Source organism: Camelus ferus, chromosome 1 (genome assembly GCF_009834535.1).
Source record: "Camelus ferus isolate YT-003-E chromosome 1, BCGSAC_Cfer_1.0, whole genome shotgun sequence".
Classification (NCBI taxonomy): Eukaryota; Metazoa; Chordata; class Mammalia; order Artiodactyla; family Camelidae; genus Camelus; species Camelus ferus.
The window spans coordinates 12,828,047-12,842,259 of NC_045696.1; the positions used below are offsets into that span (position 1 = coordinate 12,828,047).

Sequence of the window (14,213 nt, forward strand, 5' to 3'; positions counted from 1 at the left end):
CAGGGTTCATACCAGATTAGGTATAATATAATACCTAATTATATTACTATTTTCTGCTTTCTCTTGGACATACTAATCCCTTTTACTTTACCACAGATCTTTAAAACCTGACCTCTGTGTCTTCCCACATCAACATGTGGCTGATTTCAAAGTGACTGAATGTTAGAATAATTTTAAGAATGATTTCACGCAGAGAGTGGTACTAGCTCAGTGGTTGAACGCATGCTTAACATGCACGAGGTCCTGGTTTCAGCCCCCACAGTACCTCCATTAAAAACAAACAAAATCATTCCTTAAAAAAAAAACAACAAAAAAAGAATTTCACACTATGAAAGTAATCCACTCTCTTTGTAGAAGGTAACATGAAACAAAAAGCAGAACGTTTGGCTTGACTTTTGTTCTTGGGTACTTGCAAATAACTTATTTTCCTTAAATTGGGACAGATTTAATGTGCCTTAAGGAATAATCACATGTGTCAAGTGTATTAGTTATAACTTTTACAGTGAGCACTTAAAATACATAATTATTAAAATAAAAACTACTTTTTGCTACTTCAAATCAAATGGTATGTGAACTATTTGTTGGGAAACATTACAAGAGATCAGTGATTCTCAAAGTGTGGTCCAGGGACAACACAAGATCTCATGGATTAGCTAAGAAACAAGTAAAAATTCATCTAACTCAGCACTGCTTACAAACATAATCAACACAAAATAAAACTGAAAGGGATTAAAAATGAAACCAAATCTTGAATCATAGAAAATAACCTGAATATAAAACTATAGCTGAATCAAGTTTCCATGGAAAGTTTATAATAAAAATTGATCTTAATTTTAGTAAATTAAAAAGGAAAGGATTGAAATCAAAATCTTTTTGGTAATTTATCAAGAATAACATTAATTTAAGTGCTAAGAAGAATGCTTTTTAGATGGAAATTCGTTGATTTTGTATTGTTTGGGTTAAACTGTGTATTCATAATTACAGAATCACAGCATCGTGGGCAACATTTCCAATGGATCCTAATAGTAGGTCAAGTATTCTTTGCCCAGAATAGAAAATAAGTGCAAGTCCTACTGTGGCTTTGAGGCCTCGGTTCTGGTTCCTGCTTCTCTCACTGCATCTTTGCCCTCTTGGCCTTCCTCTCAGTCTTTTGGTCCCAATAGCCTGAATAGTTCATCCTGTCTTCTGCCTAAGGGTCTTAGCCTCTGCTGTTCTCTACCTAGAATGCTCTTTTGCCCCCTTTTGGCTGAGTTAGTTCTACTTTAGTAAACAGACACTTCGGCTATAAAAGCTTCAATGACTCCCAAAGTCATTCTCACAGCTTCTGTGCTTCTCCTTCAGAGCACTTAGCAGAGTTGTAATGATTAAAAAATTAGTTACCATTTTTCCCAGCTGGTAGGATTGCATGGAGTAGAGACTTAATGGATGGCTGAGAGCGTGCCCAGAGAAGAAGACCAAAGAATCGAGAGATGAGGTCTCTATTTGTCCCTTGCAGACATAGGTGCTGAGAACCAGAGAACAACACAAAGCAATCAAGAGGGTTTTCCCAGGAGTTTGCAAAAGGTCAAGGAGTCACACAGTTCGGTCCCTAGCATTCTCAATGCTCAAAGTGAAAGGGAGCGGGATGCTGTGGCTCTCATCACCAACCCCTGCCTCTGGTTTATAGAAAAGCTGAAGTCTCCCAGGCCTCCCCGTGTCATAGAAGAGCAGGCTCAAGCAGTTGATTAGGACAAGCCTGCAGGCAGTGGGGGATGGCAACGACTCTGAACACCTATCTCAACCATTAACTGAGATTATTCTTTCAATGCCCCTTAAAACTTTCATGGCTGAAGAGAATTTTTGGAGATGGCTTTTTTGGAGGGGATGCTGGGTCCACCAGATGGCAGGCATTCTGGTTAAAAGCAGCTTTCCTTTTTGTTGCCCCGAGGCAACAAAGCTGTTGCCTCCAGGATCATACCCCTGCCCCTTCCTCAAATTGAAACAAATTACTCTTATCTAAGTCTCTGGAGGCAGTTGCAGAGAAGAAACAAGAACTGGTTAGAACTGACAGATGGCAGAGGATTTGACTTCAGTGCACGTGGAGCCTCAGTATACCCTTATTGTAATATATTAACATGCTGAATGACACAACCACCAGTGCCATGACAGTTGACGATTGCCATGACAACTGGGAAAGCCATACAAGGACTGAAGAACTCGAACAAAGGCTGACTGCTCCATCACACCAGGAAGGGGGACATGATGGCAGAAACCTCATATGAAAGTCCACGTGGCCTGACCTGGACCGGAGCTGTCCCTACCAGCCATTTTGGCTGACAGCCCCCTTCTTGAGCACCTTTTCCTCCCTCGGTTGCTTTTCTTTCCTCTCCCTGCTGAGCACTTTCCTTCCTTTTTCTCTTTTGAGAAATAAAAGCAATTTTTGCTCTCTTCTTCTGCCTTAGCTGTGAATTCTTTCCATCCAAGAGGCTTTGGTGGGCCTCCTAATTTCGGGGTCTCACTAATGACTAACAATAGGAACTTTTTTGGCCTGATTAACTTCTCTGATAAATCAGATGAGATTTGTCTCCATGCATGTTTTGCCCTTATCAGCACCTACTGTCTGCTTGGGTGCTGGGACAATATTTCTGTCATTTTGAGCTTTAATTTATTCTGTGAATCCCACAGCAGGAATAATCAAACACCTGGTCTGTTAAAGAACGGATGAAGACATTCTTCAAATTTCAAACCATCAAAAGACAGATTTATCTTCCTATGAGCCATTTCTGTGGGAACGTGTTGAGTGGTAAATTCCTCGCCAACTTCACTTGCATACGGAGGCTGCTCATTCTGAATGGGTAACCCATGGGATAAACCTGGAGAGGTCACTTCCCTCTAGAGACTGGAAGAGGGCAGAGCACAGCCATTCAAGTAATGCAATAGCAATTAACATCAAAATGGTGAAAGATTCAACCCTCAGTAGGCCTTGAGGCTCAAGATGATGGGAGATTTAACTTCCAGCAGATCTTGAGTTTCATTATACGCCCATTGTAATATATTAGCATAGTGAATAACATGCTCACAGGCACTGTGGCAGTCCCAAGGCTAGCCACAAGAGGTCAGAGTGGGAAATGGTTAACTTCCTGGGAATCCCAGCCCCTTCTGCAAGCTACTTAGACTGGTCCTTTCACTTATTAGCATATGAAGCCACCAAGCCCATAAAAACTGGCAACACAGTCCCTCGTGGCAACCGCTCTCTCCCTCCCTCCCTCCCTTCGTTTGAAGACGGCCCACACCCTGTGTGTGGAGTGTGTACCTACTTTTACTCTAATCTGAGCACCCAACCCCCACAACTCATGGCCTTTCTCTTGCCTTTCAACATATCTCTCTGAATAAATCTACCTTTACTCAACTGTGCCTCGCTCTTGAATTCTTTCCTGCGTGAAGCCAAGGATCCACACTTGGCGGGGCATGTCCCAGGGGTTCAATTGAAGCCTGATACACGGCCCACCTAACGCCCCACATCTGTATTCCTGCATCACCTCTACTCTGGGAGCAGTGGTAATCTGAGTTAGGTTCTTCGAGGTTGCAAGGAAAGGAAATGCTGAGATCATTTTAAAGGCTGTGGTTTATTAAGGATTACAAGAAAGTAAGAAATTGCACAACTGTCCTAGAGCCAGATGACTTTTCATGTATACCGCTATAGGTTGGGTGCCTCTGAGTTATCATTTTCGTAGCTTAGTTTATCTCTGTTTCTATGGCTTCCACCAATGTGACAGCTGCTTCTTTTCACCTCTTTCAACTGCTTTTTCTTCTTCCTACACCTTGGCTTTGACTTGCTTCCTCTCAGTTTCCCCACCTCCCTCAGGTGGGTCTTTGTGTGTTTCATACTTAAACATCCCAAGAAAAAAATATCTGGTTGGTTCAATGTACTGCTGTCTACCAAAAAGCCCCCAGGTACTGCTGAATTGTCATCAAGGATACTACAAGCCTCTGTGGCTGCCTTGGCTGAAGCAAGGATTCCTCGTGCTCTTAATGGCGACCAGGGGGCCAGGATCATCTGTAACTTCAGTGTAAGGAATGCTTTGTGGCTGTTTTGTTCCCTGATGAGCCCATATTCAGAGTTTCGTAAGTAGTCCATTCCATCTGTCAAAGGCTATGCTGTAGTTAGTAGCTTCCTTAAAGTCTTTCTGGATCAAGGCAAAGTAAAAAATAATAATAATAATAAAATAAAATAAAATAAAGTGTATAGTTCATCACTCCCTTTTTATTACCATTCTGAGAACGGAAATCTTGGACTGGATGAAAGTGATCATTTCCCCCTTACTTTAAAAGTTGGCTTAGGCTCCCCCCATGCCTATTAGTGCCCGACCATGACTAAGCTGGTTAGGTTATGGGGCAGAGAAAGGTGAAATGGAGTGAGATAGTGCGTTTAAATTCTATTAGTGATGCCTTAGATCACTAGAGATTGATGAAAGCTCTGTTGTATTAGGTGACTTGAGAGAGAAGTTTCCCTTCAGCTTTTGTGAATGGATTGTCCATAAACTAAAACTGTGTTTATCAGTCCCTCTTTTAGTAAAATTAGAAGTTACTGCCGTAGTTTCTCTGATAGATATGCTAGATTGGCACACTCGTGTCGCCCTGCATTGCAGAGGTCAGAGAGCCAAAACTGTACTTCCCAGGTTCCCTTGCAGTTATGATTCAGGATATAAATAAGTCTCCACCAATTAGAAACCTTCATGTGAGGGCTGGACGGCGATAGGGAGGCAAAGTCTATTTTCATGCTGCTTTGGTAGTTCTGCCAGCCAGCAGACCAGGAGAGGGTGCAGTGCTGGCTTTACTATTCCAGCAGGGACTCTATCAGAGGGACAGCTGTGGCGATGGCGACAGCTTCCTCATCCTGGCTTCTTGTTCTCTACATCACAGCTGCGGTGGTGGGTTCTTGATCTCAGGCTGTCCAGTGGTGATTCCTGATTCCCACCTTTCTGATCATATAAGGTGGGTCAGTTCTGTGACATCTGGGATTTATTCTTGGAGGCCCCATGGATTGCTTCTCCATCCATGGTGGATTTTTGAAGTATCTGACTCCTTGTATAAAAGCACTTTCTGTTTATAATACCTGGAGTGGTTTCTGTTTCCCATGTGGGATGCTGATGGAGACAATTTCTGTTTATGAGTGTTAGGAAGCTAAAAACAGTCATGGCCTGGCTTGTGAGCTGACATAGGGGATGAAATTCAGAAGTCATTCAGGATCTTTCCAAATCTAATTTTCATGCTTGATTTTTAAAAAATTTGATTTTTAAAAATTAATTCTTTGTGGCTGGCCCAGAACTGAGAGTCAAAAGATTTTGCAATTAGCCTGATGAGGAAGATTAAAGAAGCCCCAATATCAAGGAATGTGAGAGACTTCCCTGCCCCTTTCTTAAGTTTACAATTTGAGATACATTGCTTCTCTCTAGGACATGCAGAACACAAACAATTCTTTTCATAGTCTTACTGATTAAAAAGGTTGAGTATGTTACCTGGTGAAGATTTTCTGTTATTAAAATTGCTTACAGTCTGCTAGTAACTGGTCTTTCTAACTTTGTTGTAATGCACCATAGTACATCCCTCTCCTCCCCCTCCTTTTTGAAAAAAGATAAATTCTTTATTCTTTTTGAATTATGGATTTATCAGATTGCTTTTTTAAAAAAAAATTTAGCCAGTTTCCCATGATAAATTGCAAGCCTGGATTTCTCAGGCCAACATTCTACACAAGGAGCAAGCTTTTGACAAGGTTATTCCACAGTAGTAAACCTTTCTGCATATCTTACGCAGAAATTGTTCAAGAATAAGATAAGATTGTTCACAGCTTTTATAGCCGTTTACTCAGCTTTTGGTTCTGTGAATAGGAAACAGTTGTAGGTTAAACTGTACAATATTGAACCCAGTCCTGATTCTTACATAGAATTTGCATCTTAACACTAGTGCAAAGATCTGGGTTTGGAAGAATTAATTAAATAATTATTTCATGATGAATACAATATGGATTTTTGACTACCCTCTTAGTTTTTATTTGTTTCTTAATATTCAGTATTACTTATGGACAAGCCAGTTGAATCCCTCCCTACTTCCACTGAGAGTAAAAGTAATAAGCATGATCTGCTAATAATATCAAGCTCTAGACATGATTTTATCAGCTTTTGGTTCTATTTTCTAATATTACATAAAAGATTAGCTTAAATTCAGCCACCATAGCAGTTAGCAATTGCTGTACCATTTAGCAAAAAACAAACCACTCCAAAACTTAGTGGCTTAAAACAATAGGTACTTTTTATTTCTCACAAGCCTAGGACTGATTGGACACTTTGGCCCATCTGGACCAGGCTTTGCTGTATTAAGCGGGGAACTGTCTATGTATCTGCCTGCAGTCTGCTGGTGGGTGGGCTGGGGGTTGGTAGGTTAGGAGGCCTCCACTGGGACCCTTCTCATCCTCCAGCAGATCACCTGGGCTGGTGCTCACGGAAATAAGGGTTCCAAGAAAGCACACAGAAATGTGCAGGTACCTTGTCAAATTTACTACTGTCCAGTTGGCCAAAGTAGGTCACATGGCCAAGCCCAGAGTCAGTGAGGGAAGGCAGTATCAAAGAGTGTAGACACAGGAAGCTTGAAAGTTGAGGGCAAGAGTGCCGTCAATCTATCACAGCCACTCAACCCCAATCATCCTTTTTGCAAGAGTTTTCCAATATTGACTTGCTTTTGTATTCAACAATTCCACTCAGAAAATTATCTTAGGAAAATATGGGAACCAATATACATTGTAGGATTCCGTAGAAAGCAAAATTACTTAAATTAAATTTTTTCTTGGTATGTTACTGAGATTTGTTTTTTCCTTGAGCCACAGTGAATGACTGTTATTAACTGCATTGAAAAGACTCAGGCTAAAAATTAGCATGGTTGTTCTTTGTGTTGTAGAATTTGGGTGTCTTACTTTCCTGTTTATTTATATTCTGAGATAAATGCAGAACGTTTGGGAGGACATGATACTGGCACTTTCTAAAGGTATTTAGGGTTTGCCTTGATTAGTTCCTCAATTTTCTCTGCCTTATTCTCCTACACAGAATATCTGCACCCTGGGTTCTAGTTTGAGCATATAAATTTTAACCCTCTTTTATCCAGTTCTTATCAAAATCCCAATTGCAAAAATTAAAGTTTGAGGGAAATTCCCTAAATGCCATGCAAGTTCATTTAGATAATACATTTTGCCCTCGGATCAAGCTAGACCATCAGTGTTCCCGTTCTTTGGAAAACTGAGTTTGACAAAATGCACTTTGGTATCACATCATCCTCTTATAATAAGAGATAGTAAAGGAACAGCCAAATGTATGGGCTCTTATGTTTACTCGAGTCCTGTTTTTATGGATGTCAAATATTTCATTACATGGTGTCCTTTTAATATGACCTGTGGGGAAAACTTATCATTCAACCGTTGTTGTTTGTTTTATGATCTCTATGAATCTTACAAGTTTTTTTGTCTCTCTCTTAAATTACTAGAAACTTTAAGCCAATGGGTAGCCCAGATCTACCACGTGTCTAGGATTATGGTGTGCCATTTCTGTCTCCTGCTCACTAGTTGGTTTTTATTCTTTTCTTTCTTGGTCTTTCTTATTTTGCCCAGATCATCTCAACTTAAAAAAATCTTTATTGATTTTACTTTTTTATTTGCCATGTCAAATCCTTTGTGGAATGAGGTGGGGTATAACTATATTTTTTTAAAGTGCTAGTTTACAGATTTACAGATAGTTTGAAGATGATTAAAGGAGTTAGAGGCCTTACTTCAGAATGACTTATTTCCTTTCTTTCCTTCCTTCCTTCTTTCCTTCCTCTCTTTCTTTCTTTCCCTTTCTTTCTTTTTCTCCCTTTCTTTCTTTCTTTTCTAGTTGAGGAAGAGGATTTACATTTTTTGCTAGAAACACAACCACACTATAAGTAGCATAAAACCAAAGTATAAAACAAGCTTGAGACCTTCTTACATTACTGTGACTTGATCCCATTAAAAACAGTAAGTGGTACACACACTGATTGATTCATGTAAGATGGTCCCCAGTCTCCTTTACTTACTTAGTCCATGAGCTAGTTCTTATTTTCGTGGTTGGATTAGCAAGGATGCTTGATGGTTCAAATGTTTATCAGCCATCGTCATTCTCACTTGTCCTATTCTTAATGTTTTGGCTATTTTTATTACAAATAAAATACTAGGATTTGCATTCGGGTCAGTCATTAGTCTTAGGGGAATAAAATTAAGAAAGGATTTATGTGTCTATTTATGTCATGGTTGGCTAGAGCAGTTATGTCTTCCCTTTGCCGTCTGACCGAGCTGTTTTCTGTTCCTTGACAGATACTCTTCTGACTCTCTTCCCAGCTGCACCGCTGAGGTGCAAGTTAAATCACATCAGGAAACCTGATGAAGAAGGAGGGTAAGGGCTACCAAACCTTTCAAAAGATCTTTTTATCCCCCCTACATGGATTTTTGACAACTTAGGAAAATAGACTAGTAATAGTTAGAAATTAACTTCCTGAGATGAATAAAAAAATTTCTTTAGAAAGAAGAGATACGAGGCAATATGTTTAGAAAATGTAAAAATACGCAGTCATCTACCTCAAGATGACTCTCAAACTCTGCAAAAAATTGCAAAGGAAAAAGGAAAAAAAAACTGACAAGGAAGAGACCTGTCTCCAAGCGCATGCGCTTCCTCCTCCTTTGAGCTACGGAAGGACTCTTCGGCCCGTACCTGGGGCCTTTGGACTGAGAATCATAAAATAATGCCGCTCAGTCCCATAAGCTTTGTTGTCTGGTCTCTCAGAGCAAATGAGGACAGCTGTGGGAAAGCACAAGATAGGAAAAGTCAGACCTACTGATAAAAGCAAGAAGCAACAGATAATAGCCAGACAGACACACTTAAGAAGACTTGGAAACTAGAGAAACATAGTTGGGGCTATCTGGGGAAGCCGCTGTATGTATTGCGTTTAGAGTGATCGCTGGCTATAAAGAAACAAAATTAGTAATGGTTCTTGAATCTTGTTTAGACAGTCATTGAATATATGAGATGCATTTAAATTCTACCAAAAATGATGGCAATTTTTGAAACATCTTTTGGTTCTTGATGGGGGAGCTTCACTTGATGGGGGAGCAAAGCTATTTTCCTTGCTAATTCCTTCCCTTTTTCCTTGGAAAATTCATGTATAAAGGCAACCTCATTCTTCAGATATTGTATATGACTGAAAGGTTACTATATTTGGCATGAATCACATGTTAATGACATGGTTAGTGTGTTGTTTGAAGCAATGTTGTGATGGCTTTGATGCAGAATCATCACTCTTTATCATTGTTTAAGACAACTCAGGTAGTTAAATGCAAGGTGACCCAGACAGTTCAGATAACTGCACCTTTAGTAGCTATGAGGGAAGTGGTGGCAGATCTTACCGTGTGCCCTCCTCCAACCTCTTCCCGTAAGACTGACAACAGTAGTCCTCTACTTCATTGATAATAGGGTAGAGAACATGTAGAAAAGCAGCAGAGCAAAATGTATCTTGGAAGTCTCTGAGTCAACTATTGCCAATGGCAACCTCTGAGCCATCTGGGGCAGGTCGGTCACCTATTTGTTGAGGTGTTGATTGGAACTCCAGGACGCTGGTTCTTTCCCTTAATACAAAACCAATTTTAAGCCAAGTCATTTAAGACCTTTGGAAAACTGACTCTAAAATAGCATGTGATATCCTGGGGGAAAAAATAAACCATGATTTAGTAAACACAATGATCCACAGAGTAAGGATTGCTTTATATGGTGTTCTCACAGAAACTGAAGGCACTGATGATCAAGTGTGGCCAGGAAGAAAAATCCTTGATGCACCCATGTAAGTTCCAATTTGAAGTGGATTTCTTGATGTCCCCAGCCCAGTGTTTGCTGCCCGCCAGCTCTGGGAAGCGGGTGGAAGGATTCTCACCAAGCCTGGGAAATAGGAAGTCCAATTACCAGAGGATGTGCTAGGAGAAATTATGAAATGTTAATGTCATTTCATTGTGACCACGGAGTTTAGGAGTGCTCCTTCAGATTCATTTTGCCATAGGCAGATGGCAAAAATCGAGAATGGTGCACAGAAAAAAAAAAAAAAAAAAAAAAAAAAAAAGAAGGGTGCACAGTGCTGGCCTAAGATTTGACTTCAATTTAATTGATGTTAATGATTGTAAGAAAGATAATGTGGTAAAACATGCCCCACAGGGATGAGAATTTGGTTCCATGGTGATGGGCAATTGAGTCCTAGTTTCTGCTCCAGTCTTGTTCTTGTGACATTAATCTTGCAATATCTTGACCCTGAATTTTATAAGAATGAGCATTTTGGACCTCAGCGTATTCTGTCAGGGTTTAAGGGTGATGGTGATGATGGTGATGGTGTCACCTCCTGTTGCGTGTTCACTGCGCCTTGTGTTCCCTGTGCTGGGCCCTTCATGTATGTTATCTCATTTAATCTTCACAATCAGCCCGATGGAAAGCTCCTAATAACTTCACGTTGGGCTTAAAATAAAAAAAACAAGCTCCATACCAGGGCCTCTAGGGCCCAGGGTGACCTAGTTCCTATCTACCTCATGTCCAGTTTCTTTTTCACTCACACGGGCCTTCGTTTTGTTCTTGGAACGTGCCACTCTCATTCCCTCCTTAGAGCTTTCCTGTCAGCTTTTCCCTCTTCCTGGACCACTCTTCTCCCAGACCTCGGCATGAATGAATCTGCTTGTCATTCAGGTACCATATTAAATCTCACCTCCCAGAGACAGTTTCCTTGATAATTTCATCTAAAGAATCTCCTCAATACCTTTATTCACATCACTGTTTTATTTTCTTCATTACACCTAATATTCTGTTAATTAATTAAAACTACCCCCACCAATGTAATGTAAGAATTACATTCTCAGGAATGTAAACTTCCTGAGAATTTGTACCAGACATGTTCTTTATTATTATGTCTCCAGCTCTTGGAACAGTGCTTGGCACATAGTAGGTATTCAATCAATGAATGAACCTCAATTTTTGGATCAGGAAGCTGAAGCACAGAGAGGTTAAGATATCTATTTTAGGCCACACAGCTTCTAAAGGCTTATGTAGTATTTATTCAGGCTTAATTCCAAAGCCCATTTTCTTAACCACCATGCTATAAGACACTGATCAATAGATCTCTTTACATCAAACTTGGACTCATGTACAGGTAATAGCTGAAAACTAAACTTAGAGGCCCAGGAGAGGGATTCTGGTTTGTTTTAATCTACTAAGTTAATGCATTAAATAGTGCCCATATTTCTCAAAAGTGCTGAATTTCAAGACTGTGCAGTCAGGAGAGAGCAGAGCTGTAAAAACATTTCACTTATGTTCTAATAGTTCTGATCAAGATAGATGCTTTTATTTTTTCAGCAGTTTAACTATGTGAAGTGAACCTTAAAAAGATACAATTTAGGCTGTTCTAAATATTCTCAATTAAGAAGCTTAAGCATAAGCATGAGAAACAGCAAATAACAAATACTATCACTTTTTGTTATATTCTCCTGCAAGTGTTTATTTTAAAATATGTAATCTATTTTTAAAAAAAAGCACAAAGCACACAAGTCTGCAGGCTTGCATTACATTTTCGTCATGTTTTGAATTATGTGTAGAAATAAATATAATTTCTGGGTTCTTGTAAGCTCCCTCTCATAAGCTCTCCTTAAGTTATTTCACACCCTGCAAAGTTTAATTTAAGCCTGCTAGTTTTATTTGATAGGTTAAAAGGAATTAAATTGGTTTTAAAATAAATTATGCTGCAAATAATAAAAATGCTAATAGGAAATGTATTCTATAACACTAACACTATATTTCTTGAGGCTACTGAAGCCCAGTTATAATCATCATTACAGGCAGTCTTAGCCTACAATTGATCAATTTAGGAAATGAGTTTTGGTGATACAGAGAAAAGTGTGTGTGTGTGTATGTGTGTTGAAGAAGGCAGGGACAGTCCACCTTTAGTGGTCCTGCTTTCTCTGATCTCATGATGATGTGAACTTTCCTTTGTTTCTTTGTTCTTTAGTTTGGAATCTCAGGGTGTGACTGTCCCAGTGAATCGGCTTCTTCTTTTTTTTTTTTTTTTTTGCATCATAGAGGGCTAACAAAATGCTGGTGCTGGGCTATTGGGCATAGGTCTTCCTGAGGTACCTCTCATCCCTGAAACAAGAAGCTGAGTAAGACTGTTCATACTGCTTGGGGAAAGGAGGATGGGCTCCAGAGGTCCCAAGTTGGGATTTTTATGGTCTTTCCCCATAAAAATACTGTTATATATTCGTTCGATAGAGTAGAAATAATGGTGTTATTAGCAGCCTGTCTCAGATACATTCTAGGTTACTGTGTATTTGCACATTTGCAAACTAGTCCAGGAACAAATGAGAAAAAGATGTCAAATTCTAAACAATCAGCATATAAAACTCCCTCTGGGAAGATAAATATTTTTGAAGTTGATGGCTGCTTATTATGCATTTGACACTATTAGGTTTATAGCTGGTGAATGTTTGTGGTCTTATGATTTCTTGACCTTGTCTGCCAGGTTGGTTTCAGACACATGAATGAAGTATTAACCCTGAAAAGAAATCGTATAGAAATAAGCAGCATAGATCTTTAAGTTGAATTCAACTTTGTGCTTTCTGTCTTTACATAGGATTTATGAACAGGGTGTCTCTGAGCTATGCTAAGGGTGAAAGAAAGAAAAAGATGCAAGGAAAGAGGGAGAAAAGAAGGAAGGAAAAAAAAGAGGGCAGGAGGGAAGAATAGAAGAAAGGGTTGGTGTGACCTAATAGCAGCTTTCACATTACCACATCTGTTTCCTTGCCCTTATTTTCATCATCATTGAATCCATCGTGAAAGCTGTAAGTGCAGTAATATGAAATGTAACTCATTCATCCATTTATTCATCTTCATTATTTTAACGGATTCCTCTGCCTGTTTTTGTCTCCAAATATTTACTAAGTAGCCTGCAGAGGGTGCTCTTTCCTTAGTTTAAACCTTTCCAACCACTTACCAAAAGAGGATGAGTTTTCTAAGGTCAAAAAAAAAAAAAAAAAAAAAAAAAAAAAAAAATTAGTGCAAAGAGGCGAAGGACCTACAATCTCTCTTTTCTTTTCTCTTTCAAATGTTGCAAAATGGGATCTGTCAAAGCATAGGAGACCCAGTTTCTTATAGCTTTTTTACTAAAAGAAAAATCAAATCTTGGTGACCTTTTCTTTATGTGGAGCTGGGATTGTCAAGCCTGTGTCCTCCCTCGTCAGCTGATGTTTCTCAATTTGCCAAGTCTTTGGAGCTTCCTTTTTCCCTCACTGTGTGTGTGTGTGTGTGTGTGTGTGTGTGTGTGTGTGTGTGTGTGTTCATATTATTCCCTTCCTCCTGTATCAGCGTTGTCCAATAGAGATATTGTGCAATCTGCACTGGTAATTAAAAAATTTTTAGTAGTCACATTAAAAGTAAAAGGAAATAGGTACAATTAAATTTTTTACACGTATCAGGTGCAATTTATGTTTAAATATAATTTATTTACTCCAATGTATCTCATTTTTATCATTTCAATGTTTAGCCAATATAAAAATATTTATCAGAAATTTTACCTTCTTTTTTTGGTACTAAGTCTTTGAAATCCGCTGTGTATTTTACACTTATGGCACATCTCAACTTGGGCTGGTCACTTTCAACTGCGTGATAGTCACAGGTAACCTGAGTCACATGTAACTGTATGGGACAGCACAGGTCTACAACTTCCTTCTTTCATTCACCATTTCCCCAGCCCCAACCAAACTAGCAGGAAACAGTGGATTACAAAATGGGCTATGTATTCAGGGACTCACTATGTTTAATTATCTACTTGTTTGGATCATATAGGAAACATGACAGATGACCTGCATTCCTTTGATAGACTGTCATCTACCAGTTCTGAGATCTTTTTAATAGGATATAAATAATATTTCTTAGCTTGTCAGTTTTAAGTGGCTCTAATTCTATCACAATGGGAGGTAACAATTTTACTCAAAACCTTCAATTTAATTTTTCTGAGTGTCCATTTTCAAATGCATGATAATAACTACAGTTTATTGTATACTTCTTACCTGCCAATGACTGTGTGCTAGCTGTTTACCCAGACGATTCCATTTAATTGTCTCAATAGCTCTTTGGGTTAGAGACTATTATGATCACTTC

At 39.2% G+C, this 14,213-nt stretch overlaps 1 protein-coding gene across 1 annotated transcript in view; it reads left to right on the forward strand.

The window, feature by feature from the left end:
* Positions 1-4,878: 4,878 nt before the first annotated feature.
* Positions 4,879-14,213, forward strand: part of MAP3K7CL (MAP3K7 C-terminal like) — a 79,876-nt gene continuing 70,541 nt past the window's right edge. Inside the window, exons 1-2 of the mRNA XM_032476564.1 lie at positions 4,879-4,974; positions 8,354-8,432. The gene's annotated coding sequence lies outside the window, so the exon portion shown is untranslated. The remainder of the gene's footprint in view (positions 4,975-8,353; positions 8,433-14,213) is intronic.